Here is a 12593-nt window from a genome sequence, read left to right as displayed (position 1 = left end):
TGTAGTCTTTGAAATGAGCCTCGGTCTGTAGTCTTTAGCTCTTTGAAATGAGCCTTGTGTCTGTAGTGTCTGTAGTGTTTAGCTCTTTGTGTCTGTAGTGTTTAGCTCTTTGTGTCTGTAGTGTTTAGCTCTTTGAAATGAGCCTCGTGTCTGTAGTGTTTAGCTCTTTGTGTCTGTAGTGTTTAGCTCTTTGTGTCTGTAGTCTTTAGCTCTTTGTGTCTGTAGTCTTTAGGTCTTTGAAATGAGCCTCGTGTCTGTAGTCTTTAGCTCTTTGTGTCTGTAGTCTTTAGCTCTTTGTGTCTGTAGTGTTTAGCTATTTGTGTCTGTAGTGTTTAGCTATTTGTGTCTGTTACACTACAGTAGTGTTTAGCTCTTTGTGTCTGTAGTGTTTAGCTATTTGTATCTGTAGTGTTTAGCTCTTTGTGTCTGTAGTGTTTAGCTCTTTGAAATGAGCCTCGTGTCTGTAGTCTTGAGCTCTTTGAAATGAGCCTCGTGTCTGTAGTCTTTGAAATGAGCCTTGTGTCTGTAGTACGAGGTGGCGGCTTCCTGTGGAGAGATCCCTGACTGGTCTTGGGTCTGTGAGGAAGCGTGAGGAAGCGTGGGTAGCGTGAGGTAGCCGTGCTGGTCTAGGGACTCTGTGTGTAATGCAAGAGCTTTTGGAGGCCGGTCGGGTGCAAGGTGATGGGCGGGCAGGACAGGCAGCTGTCTGTGGCACACACTGAGGTCCATCAGTCCCATCACATATCCCACTGCTCACAGACACACTGAGGTCCATCAGTCCCATCACATATCCCACTGCTCACAGACACACTGAGGTCCATCAGTCCCATCACATATCCCACTGCTCACAGACACACTGAGGTGTATCAGGCCTTTCACACATCCCACTGCTCACAGACACACTGAGGTGTATCAGGCCTTTCACACATCCCACTGCTCACAGACACACTGAGGTCCATCAGTCCCATCACACATCCCACTGCTCACAGACACACTGAGGTGTATCAGGCCTTTCACACACCCCACTGCTCACAGACACACTGAGGTGTATCAGGCCTTTCACATATCCCACTGCTCACAGACACACTGAGGTGTATCAGGCCTTTCACATATCCCACTGCTCACAGACACACTGAGGTGTATCAGGCCTTTCACACATCCCACTGCTCACAGACACACTGAGGTGTATCAGGCCTTTCACACATCCCACTGCTCACAGACACACTGAGGTCCATCAGTCCCATCACACATCCCACTGCTCACAGACACACTGAGGTGTATTCGGCCTTTCACACACCCCACTGCTCACAGACACACTGAGGTGTATCAGGCCTTTCACATATCCCACTGCTCACAGACACACTGAGGTCTACCAGGCCTTTCACACACACCACTGCTCACAGACACACTGAGGTGTATCAGGCCTTTCACACACCCCACTGCTCACAGACACACTGAGGTGTATCAGGCCTTTCACATATCCCACTGCTCACAGACACACTGAGGTGTATCAGGCCTTTCACATATCCCACTGCTCACAGACACACTGAGGTCCATCAGTCCCATCACATATCCCACTGCTCACAGACACACTGAGGTGTATCAGGCCTTTCACATATCCCACTGCTCACAGACACACTGAGGTGTATCAGGCCTTTCACATATCCCACTGCTCACAGACACACTGAGGTGTATCAGGCCTTTCACACACCCCACTGCTCACAGACACACTGAGGTGTATCAGGCCTTTCACACACCCCACTGCTCACAGACACACTGAGGTGTATCAGGCCTTTCACACACCCCACTGCTCACAGTAACAGTTCCTGCTGGGCCTGAGGGGATGGAATATATCATGTTAAGAAATGTCATGATAAATGCTATTATACACACATGTTTTTTTTAAGAACTAGTTTGTTTTGTGCTCTGTAAATATCTCTCTCTCTCTCTATCTATCTTTCTATCTATCTATCTATCTATCTATCTATCTATCTATCTATCTATCTCTTTCTATCTTTCTATCTATCTATCTATCTATCCATCTATCCATCTATCCATCTATCTATCTATCTATCTATCTATCTATCTATCTATCTATCTCATTACCTTTCTGATGGTGGCCTGATTAAGACTATCAGCATTGGGCACTATTAGGTCCACATGCAATGGAGAGCCAGGTGATGGGGGCCAGGTGGAAGGAAGGGAGAGCACTGGAGGGGAGCTAAGGGGGGGCATGAGGGGAGGGGGGGGGGCTTAAGGGGGGGGGCTTAAGGGGGGGGGCATGAGGGTGGGGGGGGGGGGGGCTTGAGGGGGAGGGGGGGCATGAGGGGGATCAGGAGGAGAGGAGTGAGATGAGTGTGAGAAAGGCGAGTGGGGAGGAATGTTTGTGGGGAGTCAGGGCACAGTCAACAGGAAGTGAGCAGTGCTTAAACATGCAGGCCGCCAGGGTTCAGGGGTCAAAGCCATTTCCTGTCCTGTCTCATGATGTTTACAGCTCCCTCCTCCCGCAGCTCCCTCCCTCCCTCTCTCCTTTTCTCTCTCCCTCCCAACATCCTGTGTAAACATCGCTGGCTCTCTGACACATTAAGGGTGCTCAGTCCTCCTGACTCATGCACAGCAATGCTCACAAAAGCCAAATCTTCTCTTGAACATGTTATGAAGCCATGCAGAAGTAGACATAACTACTGTTCTCTCTTTGCTCTTCCCCAGCAGGTTCAGATGCCCGGGCAGGGGGGGGATTGTGGTGGGGGGTTGGGCCAGGAGGAAACAGGTGGGAGGATAAATCCTTCATCAAAGCCTCCACAGTCTACGGCCCAAGCACAGGAAATCATGGCGTCCAAGGGGAAGAAAGATACAGGTAGGTTTGAGCAGTCCAAGATGGGAATGGATGAATGAATGGATGGAGGGATATATGGATGGAGGATGGAGGATGGATGGATGAGTGGATGGATGGATGGAGGGATGGATGGATGGATGGATGGAAGGATGGATGGTGGGATGAAGGGATGGATGGAGGGAGGGAGGGAGGGATGGATGGATGGAGGGTTGGAGGGATGGTGGGATGGATGGAGGGATGGATGGTGGGATGGTCGTCCTGGTCGTCCAGCCCCAGGTGCAGTGCTGCATCTCTGGTCAATTGGTAGTCTGAGATGAAGCACTGTAGCTCGGGAGGGAGGGCATCAGCTCCAGACACGTCAGACACGTCAGACACGCCGGACACACTCACATCAGGACTCAGACACGCTCACATCAGGACTCAGACACACTCACATCAGGACTCAGACACGCTCACATCAGGACTCAGACACACTCACATCAGGACTCAGACACGTACACATCAGGACTCAGACACACTCACATCAGGACTCAGACACGCTCACATCAGGACTCAGACACGCTCACATCAGGACTCAGACACACTCACATCAGGACTCAGACACGCTCACATCAGGACTCAGACACACTCACATCAGGACTCAGACACACTCACATCAGGACTCAGACACACTCACATCAGGACTCAGACACACTCACATCAGGACTCAGACACACTCACATCAGGACTCAGACACACTCACATCAGGACTCAGACACGCTCACATCAGGACTCAGACACACTCACATCAGGACTCAGACACACTCACATCAGGACTCAGACACACTCACATCAGGACTCAGACACACTCACATCAGGACTCAGACACACTCACATCAGGACTCAGACACGTACACATCAGGATTCAGGACTCAGACACATGTTCTGTTGTAAAGCAGTAAAGAAAAGTCTTTAAAATTGTTAATTTCAAGTGTGTTTGCAGCCCGTAAAAAACCTGTTTTTGTAGTTTGCTTTGCTCCCTGGAGTATTTTCCATTCCCAGTTGAACAGAGCACATTCCCAACGTTCCCTGTCCCCGGGGTCCAGTTTTCCCAGGAATCCCTTGGCCAATCAACAAGGGGGATTCCTGGAAATACTGTTCTTGGGGTCTGGGCCTTACTACAGGTCTGTGTATCACACACACACACACACACACACACACACACACACACACACACACACACACACACACACACACACACACACACACACACACACAGAACGCTTCTACTGAACGCTCTGATCTAGGCTAGTATATGCAGTATGTGCATTTAGAGAGAAGTGAACTTCATGTCATTAAACTACATTTTGCAGTAACTTGTAGTTCAACTACATTCATATTTGCATAGTTATTCTAGTAGTTATATCTTTTGCCATTTTCTTAGTGGTTAACTACTGAAACTACAAACAAATGAAAGGAAAGTAATATTTTTTTAATTGTATTACTTCTCTACTGTAATTGAACCCTCTTCGACCAGCCTCCTCCCCCTTATCTATCGTCCTGATTGATTGAAGGACAGCTCGTGTGTTGTAGAACGAGGGAATCTGCTCAGACAGGCAAAAAGAATATAGTCCCATGGATTAGACCGATGTTCAAGCTGTTCATACTGTCTAAACACTTAAGTCAGACAACAGGCCCAATGCTAAAGACCCAGTGCTTTTTTAGACCGGTGCTAAAGTCGCTCAAACTGTTTAAAAAAGGTGAAATATTTGTTCTTTTACTGTTTCAGTTGCAGTCTGGTTTTACTAACAACACAAATGTAACATTCCTTGCAATGACGCCCAGATGGGATAGTTTTGTTTAAACAGCGCTATGTCTCCAGAGGAATTCCAGGAAGCTGGATTGCCAGCTCACCAGTAAAGAATATTTGGCTATAGGGTCTAAAATTGTATTACTAAACTTGAATATTATAAGTATTGATTAGTGCTATTTATGAACAAATGCTTCAAAAGTTGTTGCATGCTATTTGAGAGTAACCTCGCTCACTGAGTAATCCTGCTTTTATTTGTAAATGTATTTATGTTTAATGTATGACCTGATACCTGTGCAATAAACTCAATGGAGTGTCATCATTTGCAGGCATGTGACTGTTTTGTATTATATTTTGTATGTACATTGTCAATCTGATCGTTGTTTTTACAAAATTGTTTGAACTCCAAACTAGATTTCTGACTGGGGGAGCGTTGCCTTATTTCAACCTCTTCAGTGTGAAGTAATCGGCAGCTTGCTCTGATTTCAAAGCAGCCTCCCCAACACTGTGTATGTTTATGTTTTATTTACAGAATCCATTTTAAAAATGGGCAATAAAAGATGCCTAGAGTTCATTTCAGTCTTTATGGCGACAGCCTGATCAAACATGAGGTCAACTCTGTTTTCTTCTTGGGTCAAGAAAATGACCCAACAGCGCCCTCTAGGAGAGAGGAGTATATCACACACCGGCATGGTCAGATGTCATCCACCAGGGGGCAGAGTGTGATTTCCTCAGCACTACATGAGGGTGGTCGACTAGCTTCCGACACGTGCACACACACACACACTCTATCTCTCTCCCACAGTCCATTGGTCCACCTGGAGGTCCTAAAACGTTTCCACTCTCATAAGGCCACAGTGGCTATCACATAGCCTACTATACACAGACACAGACACACACACACACACACACAAACACACACACACACACACACAAACACACACAGAATGGCCACGGTGGCTATCACATAGCCTTCTATGCACAGAAGAAGCCATATCTGTTCCCCTACAGGCCTGTGTAAACACTTAAGACTCAATAGGAAGTGGTTGACTCTGTTCACAGCCAGTTTGTCATGATTCATTTGAACAGAATGAGACAAATACTATGTGTCTGTGAACTTGTATATTTTCAAAGCTCTTTGTCCAATGTGGCCGATATTTCTGCTAAGTGCTCCACTGCTCAGCGCTGAGACGGAGAAGCTCGTCGTTCCCCTGCTGTGATGTAAAAATAGCTGCCTGCTTCTCCTCCAGAGGTTCCATATGCAGAATGACTCACAGAGGCGAGAGAGAGAGAGAGAGAGAGAGAGAGAGAGCGAGGGAGAGAGAGAGGGAGGGAGAGAGAGAGAGTGAGAGTGTGAGAGAGAGAGAGGGAGGGAGGGAGAGAGAGAGCGAGAGAGAGAGAGGGAGGGAGCGAGAGGGGGAGAGAGAGAGAGAGAGAGAGAGGGAGGATATTCACATTCTTGAGAGCCCCTCTACAATCAATACCACCACTGAATGTGGAGCAGCACTAGGGCTGTGTGGGCGGCGGACAAACTGAATATTTCAGCCCTGTGTGTGAACAGTTGTGCAGCTCTGTGAGACTTCCTCTCGGAATGTTGTAGTAAAAGAAGGATTCTGAGCATGCAGTGGGAAGGACAGACAGAGAGAGAGAGAGAGAGAGAGAGACAGAGAAAGAGAGAGACAGAGAGAGAGAGAGAGAGAGAGAGAGAGAGAGAGAGAGAGAGAGAGAGAGAGAGACAGAGAGAGAGAGAGAGCGAGAGAGATAGACTGAAACAGGGAGAGAGAGAGAGTGTAGTACACATCACACAAAGACCCTCACTTGCCCCCAAACAAACATACAAACACAGACAGACAGACAGACAGACAGACAGACAGACAGACAGACAGACAGACAGACTCTTCAGGAGCAAGGGCAGTCACACGGGTCCTGTCCCACATGCTCCTCACAAGACCAGCCTGGAGGCTTCTCACTGACATCAACTGTTAGAAGCGTGAAATCCCATTCCTCAAAGGAGGCAGGTGGGAAGTGGGAGATGGAACACGAGGTCCCCCCCCCCCCCCCCACACACGTTTACCCACCACTGGATTCCTCCGGTGTTCAGAGTTCTGAAGAGCCAGCTGACCAGCTAACAAACACACACACACACACACACACACACACACACACACACACACACACACACACACACACACACACACACACACACACACACACACACACAGAGGGTCTCTGTCTGCACGGGACAGGAGGACAGTGAGTAAACAAAAACAAGCCAACAGATTACAAGTGGTGGGTCAAGTTATTTTTACACAATGATGGTAGTTGCATAACTTACATGATTACAAATATTTAAAAGCATGTATTTTTGTTTGTCTGATCTTCCCAAAGGCTATTTTATCTGTCAACATTTGGACACAGATACATCTCACAAAGGGCCAAGAAGGGGCCATTTTTTATGAGCAGGAAGAGAGCTAAGCCAGTATCTACATTTAAAAGCATCATAGCCATACAGACTTCATCGTAAACAGAAATACATGATTTCCAACTGATATGACTGAGCCAAAAGGAACAGTTTGTTTTTAAATTGAACTGAGGTGTAATACGACAGAAAAATAAATTTAATAAAAAATAAAACTAATTCCAGAAGGAAATCACAAATCCAATTCAGTGTTCAGTTTATTAAATTTGGTATCCGACTGATATAAACAACAAAACATGAACTGCTGAAGTTGAAACCTTTTTGGTGGAGGGGTGTTTGAGCACAAGGTGTATTCTCACATACCAGGTCAACAGGCTTTTCTACCTAAATGTCAGCGAGCCAGCTGAAAGAACAGCATGGGTATGGACAAGTCTCTCTCTCTCACACACACACACACACACACAAACCCTCTGGTGAAGACACCTGATCAGACACGACCAGATGACGCACAGGAAGGGAGGGGCCCACCGTCAGGGAGTCATGGAAGAACACGGAACTTCAAAAGTTCAATCTTCTCTCTCTCACTGACACACACACACACACACACACACAAAAAGACACACACACACACACACCCATACACACACCCGAACACACACACACACACACCTGAAGGCTTACCTGCATTTCTCAACGCACCTTGGCCTGGGTGTGTCCAATGCTCGGCAGCGTTAATCTTGACATATGACTCAGTTTGAAAACTGCCTGTACAGTCAAAGAAACCAAGAAACCAAGCCTTTTCACTTATGACAAAGAGTCCGTATGCGTCTCTATGTTCTATTTCACTTATGCCATAAAGTCCGTATGTGTCTCTGTGTTCTATTTCCCTTAAGAGTCCGTATGTGTCTCTATGTTCTATTTCCCTTAAGAGTCCGTATGTGTCTCTATGTTCTATTTCCCTTAAGAGTCCGTATGTGTCTCTATGTTCTATTTCCCTTAAGAGTCCGTATGTGTCTCTATGTTCTATTTCCCTTAAGAGTCCGTATGTGTCTCTGTGTTCTATTTCCCTTAAGAGTCTGTATGTGTCTCTATGTTCTATTTCCCTTAAGAGTCCGTATGTGTCTCTATGTTCTATTTCCCTTAAGAGTCCGTATGTGTCTCTAGGTTCTATTTCCCTTAAGAGTCTGTATGTGTCTCTGTGTTCTATTTCACTTAAGAGTCTGTATGTGTCTCTGTGTTATATTTCACTATTGACATAAAGTGTTTATGTGTCTCTGGGTTCTATCGGGTATGAATGAATTCCACTGGAAAGATATATTTAATGATATACGGTCTAACTCTACAGCTCAACCCCAGAGATTCAAGAGTTTGCACTGAAAAGTTTGAATGGCCCAAACACAACTGGACTTTAGTAAAACAAGATAAGAAAGGGTCCATCTTTTCATTCAGTCTAGTTCTTAGAGCTGAGTTTGTGTTTCTCACGAATGTCCTGGCCTTTCACGTACACGTTGCTCTTGCATTCAGAAGTGAGGTTTGCCGAGCTGAGAAATTTCTGAGACACATTTGGTCCACACATCTGCTGTTGACAGATGTTTGAATACTCAGAGTGTAGTAAGAATTTGATTCAAATGAACTTTTTGAATGATCGTGTTCAGTTGTTTCTTTTGAATACTTGATAGAATGTACCGTCTTCAGGAGGGATTTTAGGTGTTTCACTACGACTGAAATGCACAGAGTTCTTCTCTCAACATTCAACAAGACCTGTGAGGAAAAGAACACACTGGTTTCCATGGCAAGGTGTCATGGCAACCCTGACACTGATGCTAATCTGACACAGTATGCAGACTGAGAGAAAGAGGCCTCTACACAGCAAAAAAACTAGAGTTAAATTTCCAGTGTTAGGCAAAAGTGTTGAAGTGCAGAGTTGAAATCACACTACAAAAAGTTGATTCAACTGTTCGAGAGTCAATTGTACGAAAGAGCCGGAGTCATTATCCAGTGTCAAGGACTGAACTCTTAACAGAGTTATGAGACCACGCCTCTCCTGACGTGCGCAGGTGGATTTTCTCCAATTGTGGGAACGCCATCTTTCTCTTACTTGAAGGGTAACCTCATGGTAAGTCACGCTTTGCTGAGCTGTTCTAAAAATACATATATTCAAGTAATTATTTCCTCTAAAATTGAAAACTTTATGTCTGCAGTTACTACTTAGCATATTAAAAGTGATAGTATACTTCAGTAAAAGTTTGATATCCAGATAGCTAGGTATAATATTTCAGCCATCTTCTCTAACGACAGGCTAGTCTTGGTTAACAGAATGTGAGTTAATTGGCAAAGTTCGGAATAGTCGATGATTTTATTAAAATATGGTGTATTGTTTCAATATTTTAGCTTTCTTGTCGATTTCAGTTTTAATGACTCCTACATGAACATACAGCATAGATGGTTACAGTCTAATTTTATTTTTTTTATTCCATGTCTGTTTGCTAGCTCTAGTTAGCTAAACCATTATAGCCATCTTCTCTTACGGCAAGCTAGTCTAGTTTAACAGAATGTGAGTAAATAAGCAAAGTTGGGAATAGTCGATGATTTTGTTAGAATATGGTGTAGTGTTTCAATAGTTTAGCGCTTTTGTGTATTTCCGTTTTAATGACTCATACATGAACATATACAGCATGGATGGTTAGTCTAATTTTCAAGTTTTTATTCGAGGTCGGTTTGCTAGTCCTAGTTAGCTAACGTTAGTTGTTCGGCTAGCACATTTCTTGTAGGTATGGGCAAGGCAAAGGAATGCTTCAAAACATAGGTCTAAAATGTATGTGCCTGCATTAACATGCCAAACAAATGTCAATGTTCTGTTGATAGAAGAGCTAGTTAGCCCAACCGTCAATAGGGGGTTGTGTTCGTCATTATAGGCCGGTAGCCGACGTAAGCAGACTAGCATACTGACTGACTTTGCAAGCAAGTAGTCACAATGTTCGTTCGTTAGTAAAAGGGTGAGAATGCGCGAGAGAGGGTGTAAAGCAAACCAGCTAATCGTGTAATTTGCAAGCAAGGAAAGTGCACTGCCTATGTCACGAAGGTTTTTAAAGGAGCCCAAATCAACGTTAGGGCATCAAAATGGAAATATCTGGATAAGACCATCTTTATGATACTGACATTTACGTCACCATATTAGCACATTTGCATCATTATTTGATACTTTGGGCGTTAAAAAGCGCGCTAAAACTAGCCGCAAGAGCGTAGCCCTTTATATATATTTGTGCCACCAAAAAAATCGGTAGGCTAAATAAATGTCTTGTATGTTGCCTGTCGAAGGGGTTCAGGAGAGAGATTATAATCGTGTGCCCGCGAGAGAAAGGGTGCCAAGTAAACCATCTGATGTAACTTTAGTGTGCAAAACTACTAGTCATACTAACTTGCATCAACACTATGAAAAGAAGGCTGTAGTGTCTGATTTTTGCCAATAGCTCGACATGTGCTTTAAGTCACAATAATTGGTTATTATAATAAGTTCCTTGATATGGATTGACAATGCATGATATGTGTGTTCTTTTTACAAAGCAGCATCAGTTCTGTTTTGCAGTAATGCAGATATGAGATCACATTTTTTGTGCTTACTTTAAAATATATTTTTTTCATTTCCAGTTTGACCAGAGGGTTTTCTTGGCACTTATCTTAAGTCCTAATACCATTGATAGTCGCCTTCGAATTTTGTGGGTGTTCTGGCCTAATTCTGAGCAGTGTTTAGATTTACAAATTATATCATTGTAATTATTATTATTGATGTTGCTTAGTATCATGCATTTATTTTTATTTTTTTTTGTCCTTAGAAAATGCTTGTGAAAGTTAAATACGGTGACAAACAAAAATATGTCAAGGTTCTGGAGAAGGATTTTCACCAGTTCCACCTTTCAGGTTAAGCATGCTTTTAAACTGAACAATGAATATTGAATTTGGATTTTGCAACTTGACAACAGCCACTAATGACAAAACTTTTTTTCTGAACAGTCATTGCAAAATTTGCCTTAGATGCTGAGGCTGAGATGACTTATACAGACTCATCTGGAACTGAGGTGGACCAGGACATTTTTTCTGATCTTTTGGATAAAGGTGAAGATTTCTTCAAGGTCCATGTTAATGATGGTAAGTTATTGTCAGAATATGCACATTTGCGTATTTGTTCTACATTGAAATAGCCGTTGGAACATGATCTGCTTATTTAGGTGACTTTAACAAATCTCTTTGTTTTAATAGATTCTGCAGATGTATACTTTTCGGAAACATCGGTCCTCTCAGAAACATCGGTCCTCTCAGAAACATCAGATGCCTCCACTGTCCACTTGGATGAGAATGGTGTTCCAGAGAGTACTGTGCAGTGTTTAGTTGGCTCCATGGAGGAACTGGTAAATGATATCCGTTCATACACACAGGAAGCGGTTGTTAATTGTTTGTCGTATAATGCATCTAGAGAAACTTTGGATAGAGTTGAGGGTTGTTTTGATCAACTAGAAAACCCATTTTCATGTCTTAATACAGAATATAAAAGGATGAAGCATTTTGAAAAGAAATGGAATATAGTAGAACCTGTAGAGCATGTTTTGGGTGTCCGTTTTGATGTAAGAAGAGATAGAATAACAGGCACGTATAGACAAGTTCCGGTCAATGATAAGTTTATGTATGTGCCTATCCGGGGGTCTCTCTCATCTATGTTTAGTAACAGTGAACTCTGTAACAGTTTCCAAGAAGTAAAACCACACCAGGAGGGATTTTACAGAGATATAAGTGATGGGTCCTACTTTAAAAATCATAGTTTATTTTCTCAGCAAGAAACCGCTCTTCAGATCCAGCTCTACTATGACGATTTTGAAACTGCCAACCCATTGGGCTCAAAAAAGGGAGTGCACAAACTTGGATGTGTTTATTTTGTTTTGAGAAATGTATCACCAAAGCTCAATTCTGTGTTAATGAATATTCATCTTGTCGCTCTCTTTCACTCAGAGGATCTTAAGAAATATGGGTTTGAGCCAATTCTGAAGCCACTTATTGATGATCTTAAGATTTTGGAGACTGAAGGAATACAGTTGCCCCTTTCAGATACACCTGTGAAGGGTTCAGTCATTCAGGTTACAGGAGACAATTTAGCTCTACATGGACTTTTTGGTTTTGTCGAATCATTCAGTGCGAAATACTGCTGCAGGTTATGTTTAACTGAAAAAAGTGAATACCAGTCAGTTTTCAGTGAAGATCACCCAGGTCTAACTCTACGTTCAAAAGACCTTCATGTTGAGCATGTTGGTGTCATCCAGGAAAATCCTGCTTTGAAATCAACATTTGGTGTCAAACGAGACTGTCCACTCAATTCCCTCCAGTTTTTCCATTCATCAAACAATTACGCTGTAGACATAATGCATGACCTGCTAGAAGGAGTGGTGCAATATGAGTTAAAGCTTGTGTTTCAGTATTTGATGAAGAATTCAATATCCCTGATTTCATTGTCTGAAAGAATTGTTGGCTTTAATTATGGATACACACAGAGAAAGAACAGA

General features: G+C 43.6%; 1 long non-coding RNA gene across 1 annotated transcript; it reads left to right on the top strand.

Moving 5' to 3' along the window:
* Positions 1-11054: 11054 nt before the first annotated feature.
* LOC308367465 lies at positions 11055-12077 on the top strand. The gene is made up of 3 exons (XR_013968712.1): positions 11055-11190; positions 11302-11450; positions 12046-12077. It is a non-coding gene; the product is annotated as an uncharacterized lncRNA (long non-coding RNA).
* The last annotated feature ends 516 nt before the right edge of the window (positions 12078-12593 follow it).

This window comes from Sprattus sprattus (genome assembly GCF_963457725.1).
Source record: "Sprattus sprattus genome assembly, chromosome: 6".
NCBI lineage: Eukaryota > Metazoa > Chordata > Actinopteri > Clupeiformes > Clupeidae > Sprattus > Sprattus sprattus.
Note: the sequence above shows the minus strand (reverse complement) of the source record. Positions and strands in the feature narration are given on the sequence as shown.